Raw genomic sequence first — 13,423 nt, forward strand, 5'->3', positions numbered from 1 at the left:
TGCGAATCATTTCGTCTGCACATCTCTTAAAGAGATATGGCTCATCCCATAGGTAGTACTTGGCATCTGAAATTAATTTCTTTCTTTGCACTCTGCTGTACTCCTGGGGTATGAACCTCACAGCTTTGTAATTTGCAATATCTGCAAACCATGGAGCTTCCTGAATGGCAAAGAGTTGCTCATCTGGGAAAGTCTCAGAGATCTCAGTAGAAGGGAGGGATGCCCCAGCTACTGGTTCTATTCGGGACAGATGATCAGCTACTTGGTTCTCTGTCCCTTTTCTGTCTCTTATTTCTATATCAAACTCTTGCAGAAGCAACACCCATCTTATAAGGCTGGGTTTTGAATCCTGCTTTGTGAGTAAGTACTTAAGAGCAGCATGGTCAGTGTACACAATCACCTTTGATCCCATTAGATAGGATCTAAACTTGTCAATGGCATAGACCACTGCAAGTAATTCTTTTTCTGTGGTTGTGTAATTCTTCTGTGCATCATTTAGAACACGGCTGGCATAATAAATGACGTGCAGAGGCTTGTTATGCCTCTGTCCCAACATTGCACCAATGGCATGGTCACTGGCATCACACATTAGTTCAAATGGCAATGTCCAGTCTGGTGCAGAGATGACTGGTGCTGTTACCAGCTTGGCTTTCAGGGTCTCAAATGCCTGCAGACACTGTGTGTCAAACACAAATGGTGTGTCAGCAGCTAGCAGGTTGCTCAAAGGTTTTGTAATTTTTGAAAAATCCTTTATAAACCTCCTGTAGAATCCTGCATGCCCCAGAAAGCTTCTGATTGCCTTAACATTGGCAGGTGGTGGTAATTTTTCAATTACCTCTACCTTTGCCTTATCCACCTCTATTCCCCTGCTTGAAATTTTGTGTCCAAGGACAATTCCTTCAGTCACCATAAAGTGACATTTCTCCCAGTTTAAAACCAGGTTAGTCTCTTGGCACCTTTTCAGGACAAGTGCTAGGTGGTCAAGACAGGAGCTGAATGAGTCTCCATATACTGAGAAGTCATCCATGAAGACTTCCAGGAATTTCTCCACCATATCAGAGAAGATGGATAACATGCATCTCTGAAAGGTTGCAGGAGCATTACACAGACCAAAAGGCATCCTCCTGTAAGCAAACACGCTAGAAGGGCAAGTAAATGCTGTTTTCTCTTAGTCTTGAGGATCTACTGCAATTTGGTTGTAACCTGAATAGCCATCCAAAAAGCAGTAATAATCATGACCAGCTAGTCTTTCTAGCATTTGGTCTATGAATGGTAAAGGAAAATGATCCTTTCTGGTGGCTGTATTGAGCCTTCTGTAGTCAATACACATACGCCACCCTGTGACTGTTCTTGTAGGAACCAGTTCATTTTTTTCATTATGAACCACTGTCATGCCTCCCTTTTTGGGGACAACTTGGACAGGGCTCACCTAGTGGCTATCAGAAATAGGATAAATAATCCCAGCCTCTAGTAATTTAGTGACCTCTTTCTGCACCACCTCCTTCATGGCTGGATTTAGCCTCCTTTGTGGTTGGACCACTGGTTTGGCATTATCCTCCAACAGGATCTTGTGCATGCATCTAGCTGGGCTAATGCCCTTAAGATCACTTATGGACCACCCAAGAGCTGTCTTGTGTGTCCTTAGCACTTGAATCAGTGCTTCCTCTTCCTGTGGATTTAAAGCAGAGCTTATAATCACTGGAAATGTGTCATCCTCTCCCAGAAATGCATACTTCAGGGATGGTGGTAATGGTTTGAGTTCAGGTTTGGGAGGCTTATCCTCCTCCTGAGGAATTTTCAAAAAATCTTTTGTTTCCTCTGGTTCTTCCTGATCAGGCTGAGCATCCTTGAAGATGTCCTCAAGCTCTAATTCTAGACTTTCAGTCATATTGATCTCTTCCACCAAAGAGTCAATAATATCAGCGCCCATGCAGTCATTTGGTGTGTTTGGATGCTGCATAGCTTTTACAGCATTCAACTTGAACTCATCCTCATTGACTCTCAGGGTTACTTCCCCTTTTTGTACATCAATGAGAGTTCGTCCAGTTGCTAGGAAAGGTCTTCCTAGAATGAGAGTTGCACTCTTGTGCTCCTCCATTTCCAGCACCACAAAGTCAGTTGGAAAGGCGAATGGCCCAACCTTGACAATCATGTCCTCTATTATGCCTGATGGATATTTAATGGAGCCATCAGCAAGTTGGAGGCATATCCGGGTTGGTTTGACTTCTTCAGTCAACCCAAGCTTTCTGATAGTGGATGCAGGTATTAAATTGATGCTTGCTCCAAGATCACACAGGGCTGTCTTGGTGCAAGCACCTTCTAATGTGCATGGTATCATAAAGCTTCCTGGATCTTGAAGCTTTTCTGGTAAGCTTTTTAGAATGACTGCACTGCATTCTTCAGTGAGAAATACTTTTTCAATTTCTCTCCAATCTTTCTTATGACTTAAGATCTCTTTCATGAACTTAGCATAAGAAGGTATTTGCTCAAGTGCCTCTGCAAACGGAATCTTTATTTCAAGAGTCCTTAGATAGTCTGCAAAGCGGGCAAACTGCTTATCCTGTTTCGCTTGGTGGAGTTTCTGAGGATAAGGCATCTTGGCTTTATATTCTTCAACCTTAGTTGCTGCAGGTTTATTCCTTACAGAAGTGGTTGAAGAAGCCTTTTTAGAGGGATTACTGTCAGCACTCTCAGGTGTCTGATCCTCCCTTGGCGTCTGAACGCCAGGATTGGGTGAAGATTGGGCGTTTAACGCCAACTTCTCTCCCTTTTCTGGCGTTTGAACGCCAGAACTGGGCAGGGAATGGGCGTTTAACGCCAGCTTTCCCCCCTTTTCTGGCGTTTGAACGCCAAAAGTACTCCTCTCTGGGCTCTTACTGTCCTCAGAGGGATTTTGGACAGTGGTTTGGTTAACCTCTGTCAATTGTTTCTTATTTGGCTTTTTGCTACTTTGAGCAGTGTTATTCAAAGTCTTCCCACTCCTCAGTTGAACTGCTTGACATTCTTTTGTTATCTGTTTAGATATCTGCTGTTTTGCCTGATTCAACTGCAGTTCTATGTTCTTGTTAGCAATTTTAGTTTCTTGGAGCATCTCTTTAAATTCTGCTAATTGTTTTGTCATCAGTTGTAATTGCTGATTAAGCTCAACCATCTGTTCTTGAGGATTAGGATCAATGGCTACTGCCATAACTTCTTCTTTTGTAGAGAACTCGTTGCTAGAGTACAAATATTGATTTCTAACAACAGTATCTATAAGCTCTTGAGCCTCTTCAATCGTCTTTCTCATATGTATAGATCCACCAGCTGAGTGATCTAAAGACATCTGAGCTTTTTCTGTAAGCCCATAGTAGAAGATGTCTAACTGTACCCACTCTGAAAACATTTCAGAGGGGTATTTTCTTAGCATACCTCTATACCTCTCCCAGGCATTATAAAGGGATTCATTATCCTCTTGTTTAAAGCCTTGGATGTCCAGCCTTAGCTGTGTCATCCTTTTTGGAGGGTAAAATTGATTCAGGAATTTATCTGATAACTGTTTCCATGTCTTTATGCTTGCTGTAGGTTAGTTATTTAACCACCTCTTAGCTTGATCTTTTACAGCAAATGGAAACAGTAATAATCTGTAGACATCCTGATCCACCTCTTTATCACGTACTGTGTCAGCAAGTTGTAAGAATTGTGCCAGAAACTCAGTAGGTTCTTCCTGTGGAAGACCGGAATACTGGCAATTTTGCTGTACCATGATAATGAGTTGAGGGTTTAGCTCAAAGCTGCTTGCTTTGATGGGAGGTATACAGATGCTACTCCCATATGCAGCTGTAATGGGGTTAGCATATGACCCCAAAGTCCTTCTGGACTGCTCAATTCCACTTAGGTCCATGATGGAGAAAGGGAAATGATATGGATTGCAAGTAGATTAAAATATATTTTTTTTGATCGAAAATAATAAAATAAAACAAAAGGAAAATAAAATAAAATGTCGAAAACTAAAAGAAAAATAAAATCAAAGCAAATTGAAAACTAAATCAATTAGTTAATTAAAAAGATTTTGGAATTAGCAATTGAAAAGATATGATTGAAAATTATTTTGAAAAAGATTTGATTTTTTTTTTTTGAAATGAGAAAAGAGAAAAACAACAAAATGACACCAAACTTAAAATTTTTAGAAAATCAAACACTAATTTTCGAAAATTTTAAGGGAAAAACACAAAGAGGACACCAAACTTAGAATTTTTAAGGATCAAAAAGGGACTAAGGACATGCAAATTCGAAAATTAAAAGAAAAATAAAAGCATGCAATTGACACCAAACTTAAAATATGAAACTAGACTCAACTAAAAGACTCTAAACCAACAAAAATAAAACAGTCATAATCTAAGCAACAAGATAAGCCGTCAGTTGTCCAAACTCGAACAATCCCCGGCAACGGCACCAAAAACTTGATGCACGAAATTGCAATCACACTTTTGCAATTCCGCACAACTAACCAGCAAGTGCACTGGGTCGTCCAAGTAATACCTTACGTGAGTAAGGGTCGATCCCACGGAGATTGTCGGCTTGAAGCAAGCTATGGTTATCTTATAACTCTTAGTCAGGATATCAATAATTATCAGGGTTGATTGTGAAAAGTAAAGGAACATGAAATAAGTACTTGTTTTGCAGTAATGGAGAACAGGTTGAGGTTCTGGAGATGCTCTATCTTCTGAATCTCTGCTTTCCTACTGTCTTCTTCTTCAAGCACGCAAGGCTCCTTCCATGGCAAGCTGTATGTAGGGTTTCACCGTTGTCAATGGCTACCTCCCATCCTCTCAGTGAAAATGTTCAACGCACCCTGTCACGGCACGACTAATCATCTGTCGGTTCTCAATCAGGTTGGAATAGAATCCAGTGATTCTTTTGCGTCTGTCACTAACGCCCAGCCTTCAGGAGTTTGAAGCTCGTCACAGTCATTCAATCCTTGAATCCTACTCAGAATACCACAGACAAGGTTTAGACCTTCCGGATTCTCTTGAATGCCGCCATCAATTCTAGCTTATACCACGAAGATTCTGATTAAGGAATCCAAGAGATATCTACTCAATCTAAGGTAGAACGGAGGTGGTTGTCAGGCACACGTTCATAGCTGAGAATGATGATGAGTGTCACGGATCATCACATTCATCAAGTTGAGGAACAAGTGATATCTTGGAATAGAAACACGCGTGATTGAATGAAAAAACAGTAGTAATTGCATTAATCCATCAAGACACAGCAGAGCTCCTCACCCCCAACCATGGGGTTTAGAGACTCATGCTGTAGAAGATACAATGAGAAACGTGTAAAGTGTCATGAAGTACAGATACAATGTCAAAAGATCCTATTAATAGTGAACTAGTAACCTAGGGTATACAGAAATGAGTAAATGACGTAAAAATCCACTTCTGGGTCCACTTAGTGTGTGCTTGGGCTGAGCATTGAAGCTTTCATGTGTAGAGACTTTTTCTGGAGTTAAACGCCAGCTTTTATGCCAGTTTGGGCGTTTAACTCCAATTTTTATGCCAGTTCCAGCGTTAAACGCTGGGAATTCTGAAGCTGATTTGCAACGCCAGTTTGGGCCATCAAATCTCGGGCAAAGTATAGACTATTATACATTTCTGAAAAGCCCAGGATGTCTACTTTCCAACGCCGTTAAGAGCGCACCAATTGGGCTTCTGTAGCTCCAGAAAATCCACTTCGAGTGCAGGGAGGTCAGAATCCAACAGCATCTGCCGTCCTTTTCAGCCTTTGAATCAGATTTTTACTCAGGACCCTCAATTTCAGCCAGAAAATACCTGAAATCACAGAAAAACGCACAAACTCATAGTAAAGTCCAGAAAAGTGAATTTTAACTAAAAACTACTAAAAGTATACTAAAAACTAACTAAAATATACTAAAAAAACATACTAAAAACAATGCCAAAAAGCGTATAAATTATCCGCTCATCAGTGGTTATTCTCTCTACCTCTCAATAACCCCCCAAAATTTGATTAGGGTTGTGGCATAATGGGTGTAGGAGACACCCTCAAAATATTGGACTTGGGCCTCACAAGGGAGAGAAAAAACCCAACAAATAGCAGGTATCCGATTATCCTTTTGAATCCGAACAAAATTAATTAAATTAGTTCTGAAATTAACGGATAATCGAACCCAATTTGGACCAAACCGAAGAAATTACATTGAATTATTTTTCAGTTTCTATTAGGAACCAATTATTTTCAGTTCCTATTGGAAAACTCCATGTTCATTCCTCTTAACCACTAATTAACCAGGGTGCAAAATAATTAGTATAAAGACACTGAATTAATGTCCTCTAAATCAAATATTTATTACTTGTTAAAATAGATGACATCGCGTCGTATATGGTGGTTGCAGTCTAATTGAAGAGCAAGACTCGCTAACAGGAATATATGCACGCAGTCTTTTTGTACTATAAATCATTAAATCGTCTTAAGCTGAATTTTTGTAAACAAAGAGATATACATATATGTTAAGGTAAAAAATCAAATTTTGTAAAAAAAATTCTTTTTTATGAAATAACAAATAATAACAATAACAATTTTATTTTATTAGATAAATAAATTTTTAAATAAATTTAATAAAAAAATTATTATTTAATTTTACTATTTAACAAAAGAAAATCTCTCTCAATATATATCATGCCAATTTTTTTTTTTGGTGAGGAATGGGGTCAAAAGACCCAGAACTGAAAGAAAAAAAATAAAGCAAGGAAAAAATCAAAGTACAAAATAACTAAAGGTTAACTAACGGTTTTTTTTTTTAATATTAGATAAAAATTGGTGTAATTCTTTAATATTGAAAGCTACGAAATTTTGTAAAATTTTGGAGATTGTAAAATTCACAGAGGATGGATTGTCAGACCAGATTTTTTAAAGAAAAAGTCTAGAGGGCCAACACTTTTATTAAAATTTGGCCAATACTTAACCAACAAAAGAAAAGTGAGAAATTATACACCATTAGATATAATCTCACACCATTAAAAATACTAATGATAGCTAATTGATGGCTACAAATCACAAAACTTACTGACTCCTAACACTCCTCTTTTTTTAATCTATAAAGACAATATACAGACTGTGTATTGTATTATTTTAATATTAAATTATAATACACAGATTGCGTATTATGCTTGCACAGAACAGTGTCCCCAAAACATTGTAAAACTCCAATTTTTGTAACATTAACATAAAATTCAATCACTCTTCAATATTAAAATAAAAAATCCTTAACTAACATCCTTCTTTCTAGGAATTCCAAAACTATCAACTTTTTGCATAAAGCAATATTCGGAGAGAGAGCATCGAATATATGAAGACCGTAAGGAAGCTCCTAAACCTTTTTAGCAAGTTGAACGGCTATAGTATTGTCTTTCCAAAAAGTATGCAACAACCACTTAATTTCTTGAAGTCGACCAGACAGAATTTTAATATCATCAAGAGTCTTACATGATTCTCCAAAGTTCCGCATGCATGATTGAACAACTTCTGAGGTTGCAAGAAAAGCCCTTAACAAATTTGCCAAGATGATTTTTGAAAACTCCTCCACAAGCCACATTATTAGTATATTTAAAGAAGCAACCATCAACATTTAATTTTATGAATTGCTCAAGTGGTGAAATCCAACAAGTCAAATGGTTTTGGTCCCTGTTTTGTCTTCTCAAAGGCTTGAGATTGTTCATCACATTAGTTATCTCACTGCTTCTAATTTTAATAGAGTGCAAAGCTTCACTTGGTAATGATACCTTTAAATATTTGTTTGTTTCGGTAGTACCATAAAGAGAATATGGCTACTCCAAACACGTGCGATTAATTATAGCTCCCATTAAGATTGTTGATGAGCCACTCTTTTATGTTGGTGTTAAAAAAATTGTGCGCTATGTATTGAAAAGAAAGTTGGTTCCATACTATTTTGGAAAAGCTACGATCTTTTAGCATATGAAGCATAGTTTCCTCTTAACCATTGCATCTGGGCAGTTCAAATTGTTAGAGAGATGTCGCCTTTTTCTTTTTGCATTGGTTAAGATTACTTCATAGGCTACAAGTCACATAAACTTTGAAATCTTTCCAAGCACCTTCGATTCCAAGCAAGCTTAAACACCCGATCAGGAGGTTCATGATTGTTAGTTATTGTTGTATAAGCTGATTTTAGGTTGAAGGAGCCATCGACTGAGTAGGCCTATGCTATGATGTCTGCTTCTTTCCATGGAAAAGGGAGACATTGCCAAAATCTTCTTTAACACATCTTCTGGTAGCTATTTCATTAGTTTTTCTATATTCCATTCACCTAAAACAACAAGAAAATTAGTTAGAAGAAAATAATTTTCTTAGGGATTTATACCTAATTAGCGAGGTTTTCTAGTTGTCAATGTTTGGCACCTAATTGTGTTTCAAAAAATTTATTCTTGATCCGCTCTAATATGCCATATGGAATTATTTTCCACATTACTCCAAGAAGTGAAAATACCCTTTTACAGATTTGATTCATGCCTTTTTCTATTAATATTTGAAAGAATATTATTTTCACAATGATACTTGGATTTTAGAATTCTAGCCCATAGAGCGTCTTTTTTTTTCTATCAAACCTCATCAAACTTTCATCATAAATGCATAGTTTGTATCTTTTGCATGTCGGATGCCTAAACCTCCCAATTGTTTGGGATTACTGACTTTGCTCCAATTAAGAAGATAAACCTTCTTGGATTGTTTTGTGTCTTTCCAAAGAAAATTTCTTCATTTTTTATCAATCAAATTAAAAGTAGAAGAAGGAATAAAAGCAATTTTCATAATATAACTAGGAATAAAAGAAATGATAGATTTCATTAGATTTGTTCTTCCTACAAGAGAAAGAGCTGAGGCCTTCCACCCATTAAGCCTGGAGTCTAACTTGTTAATAATATCATTGTACGTGTCCTTTGTCATTTTAGAGTGGAGAAGAGAAACCCCAAGGTACTTTTTAAGGTCTTTTGTTTAGCTGAAGTGGAGCGCATCACTAATTTCTGACCACACATTATTTTTCACATTGGAAGAGAAGAAAATTCGAGTCTTTCATTATCAATTTGTTCTCCAGAACTCTTGCAGAAAGCATCCAAGACTTTGCTAATGATTTTTGCTTGCTCCATGGAGACTTCTGAGAAGAGGATAAGGTCATCAATGAAGCAAAGGTGAGAGAGGAGAGGACCATCCTTCTTGATACGAATCGGCTTCCAAAACATGTGTTCAACCGTTGCACAAATGAGGTGAGAGAGTCATTCCATGCACAAGACAAAAATGTAGGACGAGAGAGGATCGCCTTGACGAATGTCTTTAGAAGGCTTAAATTCATCTAAGGCCTCTCCATTCTAGAGAACTCTCATCCTTACAGTAGAAATACATGCTAAGACTAGATCAACAAAACTTAAGGGAGCTCAATATCCTGAAGAGTGTCCTTGATGAAGCTCCACTTAAGATAGTCATAAGCTTTTTTCAAATTAGTTTTAATGGCCATTCAACCTTTGGCTCCTTTCTTGCTTCTCATTCAATGTATCACCTCTTATATAATAATGATATTATCTAAGGTCTTTCTTCCCGGAATGAAGCTGCATTGAGTTGGTGTCACTAGTTTTTTCATCACTTTTTGTAGCCTTCTAGCTAGAATTTTGGTTACCACCTTGTAAGAGACGCTGCAAAGAATAACGGGTCTCATTTATTTTAAACTAGAGGCAGACTCCACTTTTAGGATAAGAGTTATTAGAGTCTCATTTATTTCTTCAATTTGCTGCGAGTTCATAAAAATTTTTTCAACCAACCTGCATAAATCGGGACCAAGTCTCTCCTATTGGTTTTGATAAAAAAAATCCTAAATGTCGTCTTTGTCAGAAGCTTTAAGGCCACCCCTGCTAAAAAGGGCATCTTTTACTTCAACAGGGGCCACAACACTTCGAATAAAATTTAAATGGGTTAAGTATGATTTTGGTCCCTAAGGTATAGATCAAAAAAATTTTGTGTCCTTAACATTTTTTTGCATACAAAATCCTCCCTAAGGTTTAACTTGGTTTTAAAATCATCATTTCCTTATGGACCAAAATCGTACTGAGGTGGTAACGGAAGCAGAAAGTTTAACTTGGTTTAACTTGGTTTTAAACCTTAGGGATGATTTTGTATGTAAAAAAAGGTTGGAGATGGACAAAATTTTCAGCCTATACCTTAGGGACTGACATTGTACTTAACCCAATTTAAATAATCTAAATTCAAAGAAGGGAAAGTTTGTGAAATCACATAATGAATATTAGGCAAGTTATCATGATATAAATTAAAAAAAAAGAAAGAACTAGACATACTCTCAAAGATGTTGTTGTCAGTTATCTAGTTACCAAGATCATCTTGCAGAGAAAGGACCTTGTTTCTTCTTCTTCTAGCCATGATGGTACCATGAAAGTACTTTGTATTCCGATCTCCGAACTCAATTCTTTTGCAATGAGATTTTTGAAACCACAAAAGTTCTTCTTGTGTCAGAGTTTTCTCATATTCCTTGCCATTGCTTAATGATGATGCTATCCCCTGAAGTCCTCTTAAAATTTTTTCTTTCCTTCTCATACTGCTATCAAAGGCAGTATAATTCCAGTGCCTAAGAGAATCAGTAAAATCATTTATATAATTTGACCAAGTGCTATCCATCTTTCACTTATTTCTAACAAGGTTAACAAATTCTGGATATGTGAGCCAAGCTACAGTGAATAAAAAAGGTCTCCTTCTTTTATTGGGAGGGGAGTTCGGCCAAAGCTAGAGATAGATAGGAGAATGATCCGACTTCATCCTAGAAACGTGCTTAACACTCGCATCAGAGAAAGAAATTTGCCAGTACAAATTGCTCAAAACTCTATCCAGCCTTTCAACTAAGTTACCTCGCTTTCAAGTGAATGACCAACCACAATAACCCAAATCGATAAAACCAAAATCAGTAACACAGGATTGAAATTCTTTACACACATTTCTGTTTTAAATGCTAGCTCCACTTCTTTCATAATCATGGAGAATGGAATTAAAATACCATAAGATACACTAAGACAGATTCATAGTAGCATTAAAAGAATGAATATTATCTCAAAGAGTTTTTCTTGTAGCTTTTTAGGGACTTACATAAACCGTCATGACCAACCAAGGACTAGAATTCATAGTAGAGAATTTCATGTGAACAAATTAAAAACTGTGACATAGAACCTCAACCTTTCAAATGCTCGAGTCCCAAAAGCATCAGATACCTCCAGAGTGGCCTCTTGCTTCTTCCATAAACCAAATATCGAAATCCATCTTATTTTTAATGCATTTTTCTCTATCTCCACTAATATGAGTTTCAAGTAAAATCAGCAAATTAGCATGATAATGTTTCTTCATAATTCCGAATAAGGGAAGAAAACGTCTTATCACCAGCTCCCTGGCAATTCAAAGACATCATATTAATTGGAAACAGTAGTAAAGAAGAGGGTCCTCAAGACCAAAGGCTCATTTGAGGGTATTTGTCCCTGTGGACATAATAACTTACTCAACTTGAGCATGGCCACCACTTGTACCACCTTCGGCTTGGCTCACCGTTACCAAATCGAATGGTTTGTCTAATGACACATCCACCCCTTTTGAGGTTCCAGCCACATTGATAACGGAGGGGCTTTTTGGGCTATAATTGAATTTTGTTCCATTAACATCTCGGAGCACTGTTGCTGTCGATTCTGGGTGAGAAGCTTTGAATTCTTTATATTGCTCATTTTGCATATTCCTCATCATGTTCATCACCATCACTTCGATTTCTTCATTAATTTGAGATTTCGAGGATGTGCTCACAACTTGAAAAAAGGTATTTTTCTTGGTCAAACCACTTGGGACTCCATGGGTTGTTTGTTCTTTGCCATGAAAATCTTGCTTTGCCTATTTTGGCCCAGGTTTAAAGGAAGAGGCATTCCTGTTAGCTGGAGAATTTTTTTCAACCCTAAGTCTTAATATTTTTTATTTCTAAATGGGTTTCACATGATTTTCTTGGTTCACAATTTTCTTAGGCCCATTTTGCATGTTTTAGTTTGGGAAGCATTTATCCCAACTTATATGTTGCTGTTAGAGGATTGGGAAGTAAACATGACTTTAGGCGTGTCTTCCTTATTCTTCTCTTGAAGAATATTGAAACGTGATCCTCCTTCTAATTCTTGATTAGTATTTGAGCTGTTACCTTCCATATTAGAATGATTTTCTTTTTCAATTGACTTGCCCTTATTCATGGCTCCCCCTTTATCATTCCTTTTTTTAGTTTGTCTTCTTACTATCATCTAAGGCCTAAAATTAAGGGGTCTTTATTACTCTTCTGAATTTAAAAATTTTCATGGATCTCTTGATAATTATTGTTGGCACAATTATCGGCATTAATTGCATTACCGTTATCCCCTTCTCTCTCTACGATGGCTCTTCTATTGTTGTGGTATTTGCTTATCTCTAGCATCTCTATACAACACTCTGATCTATGTCCATATTTGCTGTAGATAAAACATGTCAAATAGAGACCTTCATATCCAATTTTTAGAGTACTATAAAGTACCGAAATACTCAGAACCAATTTTTTTACAAATCAATCTCTACACAGATTCTTACAAATTTGGATCGAGAGTGAATCGATGTTGTGCAATAAATCTTTAACATGGTACCTCTTCGTATCAGGAATGGAGATCACAAACTGGGAGTGAGAAGATCGGACATCCTAATTTCGGCGAGTATGGAACCAGGCCAAGAGAGCAACCTGTAAGACCCTCAAATGCTTAAGTTAGCTAAGTGTTTTGATAGTATATCTTATTTTGGGTTTACCTGCTAAATTTTCTCTCCTCTTATCCCTGCATTATGAGATTATCAATTTTTCCAATATTTAGTGCCTTTATGTCTTGCTCTTAATTTCACGATTTGACAATTTTAAAGCTTAATGGTGTGGCCGTTGCATTGTATCCGACGCTATCTAGTAACGTCAGATTTGTCGGATGCTCATTTAATTGTTATTTTTATCACATTGTTATTTGTCTAGAACAGTGTCCCCAACTCGGGTCTCTTGACTTTGATGTTTTTGTCAAGGATACCCGAGTTTATGAAGTCGGGTTTAGGGGATGTCCTTTAATTGGAACCCTAAAGGGTCTATAAGGAAACTAAATAGTTTCTTTTGGCTCTCTTGGCGGGGTTATAACTCCCCTCGTTTTGCGAGCCATAAGTCCATTTATAAAATCTCTTTCCATTAATTAATGTAGCATTAACTTTAAATAAAATAATTTCACACTTTAATTTTACTTTCCACACAAAAATACTTCTTCTTCCTTCCAAGAACTTTTTCTCCATTTGGTCTTCTTCCTCCGTCGTGCTAGAAGAAATCATCCTTGCAAGCGTGTTC

The 13,423-nt window shown here is 37.1% G+C and overlaps 2 long non-coding RNA genes across 2 annotated transcripts; both read right to left on the reverse strand.

Moving 5' to 3' along the window:
• Positions 1–8,831: 8,831 nt before the first annotated feature.
• Positions 8,832–10,639, reverse strand: LOC140184684 (uncharacterized). Its single transcript, XR_011881998.1, has 2 exons — positions 10,353–10,639; positions 8,832–9,695 (listed from the first exon to the last, which is right to left on the reverse strand). It is a non-coding gene; the product is annotated as an uncharacterized lncRNA (long non-coding RNA).
• Positions 10,640–11,002: 363 nt separating this feature from the next.
• Positions 11,003–11,962, reverse strand: LOC112801211 (uncharacterized). Its single transcript, XR_011881997.1, has 2 exons — positions 11,555–11,962; positions 11,003–11,446 (listed from the first exon to the last, which is right to left on the reverse strand). It is a non-coding gene; the product is annotated as an uncharacterized lncRNA (long non-coding RNA).
• Positions 11,963–13,423: the final 1,461 nt, after the last annotated feature.

The sequence above is a fragment of the Arachis hypogaea genome, chromosome 5 (genome assembly GCF_003086295.3).
Source record: "Arachis hypogaea cultivar Tifrunner chromosome 5, arahy.Tifrunner.gnm2.J5K5, whole genome shotgun sequence".
Taxonomy (NCBI): Eukaryota; Viridiplantae; Streptophyta; class Magnoliopsida; order Fabales; family Fabaceae; genus Arachis; species Arachis hypogaea.